The 9,570-nt window shown below is 28.7% G+C and overlaps 1 protein-coding gene across 2 annotated transcripts in view; it reads left to right on the top strand.

Annotated features, from left to right (window-relative positions):
- The first annotated feature begins 3,270 nt into the window (after positions 1-3,270).
- cpx (complexin) overlaps positions 3,271-9,570 on the top strand; it is a 597,058-nt gene continuing 590,758 nt past the window's right edge. Inside the window, exon 1 of one of the 2 annotated variants that reach the window (XM_067053072.1) lies at positions 3,271-3,459. The gene's annotated coding sequence lies outside the window, so the exon portion shown is untranslated. The remainder of the gene's footprint in view (positions 3,460-9,570) is intronic. The other variant, XM_067053061.1, reaches the window with a different exon arrangement.

Consider the following 9,570-nt stretch of genomic DNA (forward strand, 5'->3'; position numbering starts at 1 on the left):
ACCAACCGCTTTCATAGCACTTACATTATACTGGCACTCACATTATTCACTTCACCACATCACGATGGCGTCCGACCGCATTCCTCAGGATTTTATCTCATTCGGCCGTTAAACAATTTCGTTGCATGATAAACACATAGATCAGAACGTGGGTGACTACTTAAGGTAGATGGCTGATAGTGCACTGCCAATGACTGACGCATTCAACCATCAAACGTATTTAGTTCCAGTACTATTTTTCAACACGATAGCTCAAAATCTCTGGGAAATTATGATATAAACGAGCCTCCCATGTAGGACCAATGGAACAAAACGTACCATTCTCAACGGCACCCTTTTTGAGCTAAAGAAATTTCACAGCACTCTAGTTAGGCTAAAATTAGTTCACAGAAATCTTGTAGAGTTTAAAAAAAGTTTTAAAATACCATCACAATTATCATTAGAGCGGTTAAATATGTAGAAAATAAGTAAATGATATTATAAACTGTATATTATCTATTTTATTATTTTTTTTACATATATATTCTTTGGAAGTTGCTTTCCTTTGCGGCATTCCTGGCATACGCTGATTCACCTATTTTGGGAATCGCTGCTCTAGGCTATAAAATTACTTCATTATGTAATTGATAAATAAAAAATTAATAGTTATTTTACCAACCCTAAGTTTTGGTGTTTTTTTCTTAGAAGTAATTAAATTCTTAATAGTTATTTATTATTATTTCAAATAGATCAGAGCAGTTTTTAATTAAAACAAGTTTCCTTGATAACTTTAATTAGATAGTTTTTCAGAAGTCGTTTGAGCTTCCGTGTCTGGTAAGGTTTGCTCAGTGACCAGAAATCGATGAGACACCAACACCAAGTGGCGACATTCGAAGTTGAAAATTGTGTCTAGGAGAGATTCTGTCGGAGAACCGGAGTGAATTGAATTACAAACCGTTGGTCCTTATCTTGCTCCAATGGTCGGTGGTGGACTTTATGGCGTTATAAATTCCAACGATATTTCCCTAGCGTCGTCGTACTTACGAATGCCATTTTCACTGGTCTGAGATACCAAGAGACATCGTCCAGAATAAGAGGTGAAGAGAATGTTATCTATCCCAGGGCTGGTTTTTAAATCTTAATACTTAATACGATTGGTTTTTTGTTACGATTGGATTAAACGAATGTTCAAAAAGCAAACTTTTTCTTTTATTTTCATTTGCGAAAAATTGTCATTCAACTTTTTATCGGAAACTATCAGTTAATACTAATACCGGCAAAATAGAGGGAAATATTTTGTTTCGAGATAAAAATACATCTCGATTAAAAATTAGTTTATTCTGAAAATATTTCTTTATACGCTATATATTCGGCCGGGTATATAAAATTAATTGAAAATTTATTAATTTACACATAATTTTCTGTGGTAAACACCGAAAACTTAGCATAAAATATAGATAAATAAGATTACCATTACACAAATAAGCATCAGGAATAGAAATATTAAAAAATTATAAAACCGAATGAGCAACCTTATCGTCCTAAACGATTAATATATACAATCCATAGACTCCAATGGGCCTATTGATGTATAATACCTAAGAACTAAAAAAAAGTACTCAACTCAATGTAGTATTTAGTATAGAATTACAAATTTTTTTTTTGTTAGCCCAAGACTAACTGAAAGAAAGTCTTATTTTGCACATTTTTTTAGCGTATAGAGCAAGAGTACGTACCATAATATATTAATAAAATATTTACATTTATCAATTTTATAGGTATTTGTTATTTTTAAATAATAATATTATTATTTTGGGGATATCCCAATAGGTCTAAACTATGCAGATATTTATTTTGTAGTTCTAGATTTAAAATTTTTTTTTATTATATATTTAATATAGAGTATACCATGTTACTAATTATAAATATTATTGTATAGCTATAATTAAGAGGTAAAGGAGTTTTTTTTAAAACCAATTTAGCATTACTATATATTTTATTTTACTGTTGTATTTATTAACAGAGGTATACATCTTCTCTGCTCATTGTAAAATGACACGCTTTACAAAAAAAAAAAAAAACTTTCACTTACCAGCCATCATATATCTCCAAGTTTTATGTAAGTATATTGGTGGGCTCGTGTTGAATTTATCACTATTTCTGTAGTTTTTGAAAAAAAAAATTGTAAAGTCGTGGTAATGACTAGATATGTTATCGATCAAACTCCATTTCAGACCATACAAGTTTGTCCTGGGCCAAATCGGTTTATCGTATGCGTGTCAGAATATACTAGTTTATACCAGTACAATCTATTTTGGTCTTAATACTAAGGATTAACTAGTTCTAGGCTAAACTGATTGAATCGTTGCAAGTGACAAGATAAACATGTTGGAACCTGTCTACGCGAGGATTCCAACCAAAAACTGGCGGCACGTAGACTGGTCTACAAATAGGTGAAAAAAAATAAATAAAAGATTTTGTTTAATTCAAAATGCCACTATAGTACACTCTGTAATAATAAATAAAATATTATATTATGGTGCATTAAGAAATTGAATTTGATTATGATTAAATTGGAATATATATGTTTGAATAAATATTTTTACTATTTAAAATATTTTTAATTCTATTTTTGTAAACTATTTTTGTTTCTCTTTTGACCGCAACCCTAACCATCTTCTTATATATCAATTTTTACGGTCAACTATATATACATATATAAAATATTGTTAATGTTATAACAACCTTTTATTTTTAACCATTAGTTGACTCAGTTTACCTATGCCAAACTAAAAATTTGTTTCGTTTGAAATAGGGTTTGGCCGGTAACATATCTAGCAATTACTAATATATCGACATAATTATGATTACTTTTCCAATAAAAAATAATTTATGATTTATTTTATTCCCTTGGTTAATTTTTGAAATTCCACATATTGGCATCATTTTTATATATCAGTTCAGGATATTAATATAAGACTACTTTATTACAAAAACGTTCAAATTATGGTAAAATAATATAATTTTGATAGTTTTGGAAATAAACTACTTATAAGATATTTAAACAAATATAATAGGCAAATATATATTCCTTGTGACAGTTACATCCTCAACTCAAATATTTTATATATATTTATTTATCACTTATTGTGACATCCTATTGGGTCTCCCCTGCTAGTGGTCACCACGTAGTCATTCGTAATAACTGCAGAGGTTATTTTTAGACTAGTTGGAAGGTCATCGAGGAACTGGGATTGGTAACTCCTTTCTGAGTGTCAGTCTGCTTCTAGCTCTGTTGTAGTTCGGAGCTATCTCGAGTTTAAGTTTTGGTATTTTTATTTTTTCAATTTAAAGTTATAAAGAATCGCAAAGGTATTTGAATGAAGATATAGTGTCTTGTGTTGTGAAAGGATAAAGTATTACTGGAATAGAACAGCTTATAACAGAACTAAGGTGTTTTTAATTTGTTTTTCCTGAAAGGTATGTATTAAAATAAATTATATACCTTTACTCGGTTGCAAGAACGGTACAATTAAAACCATTACAGAAAATTGTTAAATTCGTTGTTCTTTTGGTTTAAAACACGACTATTTTTAAGTTTCATTAAAGTGTAACTATATATAATTTGTTTGAAATATACGGTTTAAATTAAAGTAAATTGGGTTAAGTGCATAAATGGGTTTTCATGTAAAAAATATTTTGTTGTAAGAGCGCTACTATGATGAATTGGAATTTTCAAACTAAATTCAACTATTTTAATATTTTATTGAAATTCACGTATATTATTTTTTTTTTGTTTTAGAGTAGTTAATTAATTTACATTATTATTACAAATGTCTTATCCTTTTATCTCACTGTCTTTATTCTTCTCCTATATTTCGTCCTTCAGGCCATTTTCAAGGAAATTCTAAAATATCCTAATATTTTACTCACATATCATATAAATAACACTATATTTTCACTATCATACCTAAAATTGATCTATCTAAGTTTTAATTTTATTTCTATTTCATGCTATTATGTTTAATAGTCTGTTAATGTTTTAAAGACAGTTATATTTATTAATTAACAACAAAATATTTTATTTTGAAAAATATCTAAAACAATGGTTACCTACTTACAAAAATTTACACGCTTTAAATATTTAACAATTCGCTTGTTTGTTATCACACTCTTATCAACACACCTACCTTTACAAGGTTAGCACTCTGTTATCAACAATTTAGACGTTCGGTGTTACTTAAAATAAACTATTCGGACATTACTAAGTCTTAACTTTAATATTTTAAATTTAATGTCGTTAAATTAAATTATCTTTAATTAACATAGACGGTAGCGCTCTCCCGACATATATTATATAAATGGATAAATATTCGTGGTTTTTTGTTAAAAAATATATCTTTAAAGTTTTTGAAGAATTATTTAATTTTCATAATTGTATGTAAAGTCCATCTTCAGGATCATAATCCAGCCATAAATATTTATATTTTCAAAAACTCCATATTGATTACAGAATTTTTTATTTATTTAATTTGTAACTTTTTTGGCTGTTGGATGTTTCAAAATAAAAAAATAGTTAATTAAAAATTGAGTTCAACACGTAATACATTTCTTAATTACTTGGTTAAATTCAATTCGTCATATAGTTATTACATTTTTTATGTAAATATAATAAATAATAGTTTTGGTTAGCAATAATTCTATTACATGTTAAGATTTCTGAGGTAGCCAAAAAAATGTTGAGTTTTTTTCATGTTTGAACGGATCTTCAAATTTTCATTAATAATCATATACGTATAGTTTTTCTCCATTTTTAATAATGTCATTTCCTTAAATATTTTAATTCATCGTTTGTTACAACAAAATTTACAATAAATAATTTTTAGATGCTATTTGCAGATAAATCGCTCTCCTTAGTATCTTTGTCAACAACAATAATTAATTTCTCGTTTTAAGAATTCCTCATTACCATTTATTAATTGTTATCTTTATTATATTCTAAAAGTAATCATTATTACGCCTCTATAGTTTAACCACTATGACATGTATTATCTTGTGATCTAGTCGTTGACATATAGCACTACATTTTCTCATAAACTGAAGAACATGTATGGTATCATTAGATTTCCGTGCACGTAACATAATACGTTCTACCGATTTTATCGGATAATGACCAGTAAACATGAAGTTACGTTTAGCCTCTAAATACATAAGTGTTATTTAATCACTTAATATGTTGTTCTTGAACTGCTTTTCAATGGTTTTTCTAATATGTCTTTTGCACGGTTGCCTATTAGACTACCATGCAGTATTTAGTTTGTTTTTTTACTGATGTTTAAGGGATATGGTACATTACGATAGAATTTAACGATACATTAGTCAATAGATATATAAATGGATTTATAAATGTCTCAATACATATTACTATTCCAAATAGATAATAATTAAAGACATGAGAGGTTGAAGGTTGTATTTGGTGTTTAAGAAAAATGGGGATTTTTGCTTTGAATAATTTTTTTAAAACTCTTTTTCTACACACTAACTTGTTCAATTTTTCCCGAAACTTAAATTGTGCTAGTTTCCATAACTATAGAATTAAGTATTTAGGTTTAGAATAGCAATAATTAAACGTTATAAAAATTAAATTATACCAACACAAATTTTCATTTTGAAAAGGAAAAATACTCTCGAATGGTCAATGGAGGAATGGTCAATCATTGTGATCGAGTGTATGAAATTTCAAATATTTTGACACCATATAATATCTTTAAAAAAATTTATTTTTTATTTTTATTTAATTATTTATTGATATTTACAACTTTATAAAAAATACAACATGTAAATTTGATCATAATGACATAATGATAATGATATGATACAGCAGAAACTACTCAGTAGTAGAACTCTAAAAACATTTTATAATATAAGGTCACGAGGCCATCTTCTTTACAGGCGCCTCGGAGGATTTCCAGGAATGGAAGAGGAAGCAAGGCTAGAAACTAGTGGGTTTAGGTGGTTAGGGAGTTTGTAATGGGAGAAATGATATGGGGTTCGGGCTAGATCGGTTACATAAGGAACACTTAGGTCTTTATGGATGCTTTTATTAGTAACAAAATAAGGAGTATTGAGGATTCTTAAAAATTTAATATTGCAAAAAATAATTTCTGAGATTCATATTTTAAATAGTTAAAACTCATCAAAGATAACGCTTGCTGATATTATTTCCTGCCTAAGAAAAAAAATAACACGAAGGTTGATGAATTTAAATTAACTTTTCCCATCTCAGAGATATTATAGTCGAATTGGATTAACCTAAGCGTGCCTCTACATATGAATTTCGTTTTCATAAAACCAACTTACCAACCCTTTCTGTATTGTATGTGTATTACCACCATATATGCAAATTTGCAATTTCTCTGCCGTCGTCGGTATAATTTCAGCCGAGGCACAATTTACATTTTAGCGAATATAATCAAAACTCCGCGTTAGCATGAAGAAACCTTTGTCCGCCTTACAAAGAACTTGCAGGTGTTCTCCGGGTAAATTGCTACGGTCAACAACTTAAATGGAATATAAATTGAACCACAACTCCGTTTAACCAACTTCTTCCTCCTGTATTTGTTATATTGGTCCACCTTTGGCTTGATATTAAAATAATAATTTATACCAACTATTACTTGGCCTATACTTTGTCAGTTCAACTTGTAGGAAGATGAGTTACATTTCCTATCGGTTTAGATAAACATTAGGAATCATTTATTTATATTATTTCAATTTTTTGAGACAAGGTAATTATTTATTAAATAAATCAAAACTTGTATCCTTTGTTGTCTCAACACTTTTTATTTTTCACCAGTCCAACGTTTCGCCCATTTTAGCCATCCTCAAGGACATCTTCAATTATAATTTCTTCCTCACATTAAATTTAGAATTACTTTTGCACAAACCATTTATCCACCAAACCAATGGTTTGTGTATATGGTAGTGAATTTGTGTGGATAATCTTATATAAGAGGAATTAAATATATATGATTTTAATTTTTAAAAAATAGGCTTTTAACTTATAATTAATGAATGACCTGGCCAGAATAGCCTGCAAAAGTAACTCTAAATTTAATGTGAGGAAGAAATTATAATTGAAGATGTCCTTGAGGATAGCTAAAATGGCCGAAACGTTGGACTGGAAAAATAAAAAGTGTTGAGACAAAAAAGGATATAAGTTTTGATTTATTTAATAAAAAAAAAGGAATCAAGTTCATTCCTCTCTGGATAATCTTATAATAATAATAATATATTTATATAAATTATAATAACAAAAAAGTCTTTTTCGATTTCTTATTTTTATTGTTTATTACAAAAATATATCAGGATATTTGTGGCTTGCTACAACGTCCAATATCCAAATTCCAAATACAGAAATATGAATTTGAAAAACTAATAATAAAGATATTCAGAAACGATAACGGACAGTAACTCTTAACACAATAGTTGCAGTAGAAGAACTAGAGACTTTTAAGAATAGCAATTGTTTATTTTGTTCTAAACCATATATATTTAATATGGCGCCATAAAGGCATTTCATAATTACATTAATATAAAGAATTAGCAAATTACTGAAATTTTACTTATGACAAAATTTTGAATTTAATACTAAAGTGAAAATCGTACAGATGTTATAAAATTTAAAAAAAATCAATTTTTTTTTAACTCTAAAGCTAAAATTTTATAGAGGTTCTGAATCAATATTGGAAAATACTTTAGGTCGTTATAGACTATGGGTTAGTTTATATATTATCCTATTTTCCTGTAATTTCAAGTTGTTTAACTATAATATTTTTTTTTCTACTACGCCACAGGAAGTAGATAGACTATTACGTCATTTTCCCTCTGGCAATCGAATACAATTTTACTTTTCCTCTTAGTTGGTTTGCATCCTGCTGAATATCTTCTAGACCAATAGACGTTAAAAGATGGTCTCCATGTCCATCCATGTCTCCTATGTTGTTTAGAGGACATTTCGGTGAATCTACGATGCCAATTCGATGGAGGTGTTTTTGGAGCAGATGCCCTGTTACTAGCGGAAAACAAGCCACTCCCTCAGCTCTGCTAAGATTGCTGAAGATTCGTTTATCCTTATGGAGTAGGCTCTCCCACTTCTTTGCTTCCGCTTGAACTTTTTGTCTAGTACGTGTCCTGTCCTTACAACAAGAAATAATAATTTCTGTAGGAAAGTGGTCGAACAGGCTGGTTCTCTGCACAACCGAGCTTATCCAACTTAGCTTGTTCATTGCCACATATACCAACATGACCAGCTATACTCTTTCCTCTTTTCTTCATGATAGCAGCCATTTTTCTTCCGTGGCTGACTCTGCAACACATCGTGTTGATAATTTTTGTCTTTGTGTTGAGGCTTGGGAGTCGTTGAAGTCGCTACTATTTGAAGCGATACAGTGTCATCGCTTTAAATAGTAACTTCCATCGCAAAGCAAATGGCCTGCATTTCCCCATCATAATTGTAACATCCAACAGATAATTACAGTTGAAAGTTGGTTGAATATACACCTGCTCCAGCTCCCTCGTTAATTATTTGTTTAACAATAATCTATAAGGATTTTCTTATCTTTTGAAATGGTTTAAATTCATTATTTTTCTAAAAAAGGAATTTATGCTGTACTTTAATTTATTTCTTTTGGTCTATTTATTTTATACCTTCATATTTTATAATTTTTTTATTAATTTAACGTAATGATATTTTCTTCTTTCCTATATTTCAGAACGTCTTCAGGCATCTTTAAAAATAGATAACTATTTTTTTTTTCGATTATACACGATTTTCTTTTTTTTTCATGTAGATAATTTGGTACATTAATAATTTATTAATTTTGTTGAAAATTAGCCAAAGCTTGTTTCGTTAACTTAATTTTATATTATTGATAACTTTATATACTTTTACTGTCTAGTTAATTTTTTTTCTTCTTTCGGACTAGAATGTCAAATGGAGAATATATTTTTAATTCGAAATAAAAAATAAAATAAAAAATAAAATAATGATATTTTACTATTCCAGGAGAAAAATAAATCAGAAAATAGGATAAATAGTACTTCTTGACTTCGCCTTAGGTGTTTCCTTCCCATATCCAATAAGAGATCAAGAGGCCGAAACACGTTAATTCTTTTCTATGTATGTTTTATTTTAGCAGTTCCTTTACAATTTACAGTAAAAGTTAAAAGAAAAAAATGTGAATATAGCATACTTTTTGTAACAAGATAAAAAAGGAAATTGGTGAGGAAGTAGGACGTTGAACTGTGTTCAGCTGATTCGAGGGAATACAGTCAAGGGCAAACCATTGTCATCGCTGTTTACCTTGAGCTATCTGTGAAACTTTCGCTTGTTTATACTCCTCGATAGTTTATTATGCTCTGATGTTTATTAAGCTGCATTCTTAATTTAAGACAGTATATTTTTATTTAAAAAGTATTCGAAAATAATAAACAATTGTAATTTATTTTAGTAATTAGAAATTTCTCTCAAAATTTGTATTTTATAGACAGTGTTCTCTTCCTTGAAAAGGTGAAGAATAACTTTATATA

The sequence above is a fragment of the Halyomorpha halys genome, unplaced genomic scaffold (assembly GCF_000696795.3).
Source record: "Halyomorpha halys isolate HHAL.00 unplaced genomic scaffold, Hhal_1.1 Scaffold116.1, whole genome shotgun sequence".
Taxonomy (NCBI): domain Eukaryota; kingdom Metazoa; phylum Arthropoda; class Insecta; order Hemiptera; family Pentatomidae; genus Halyomorpha; species Halyomorpha halys.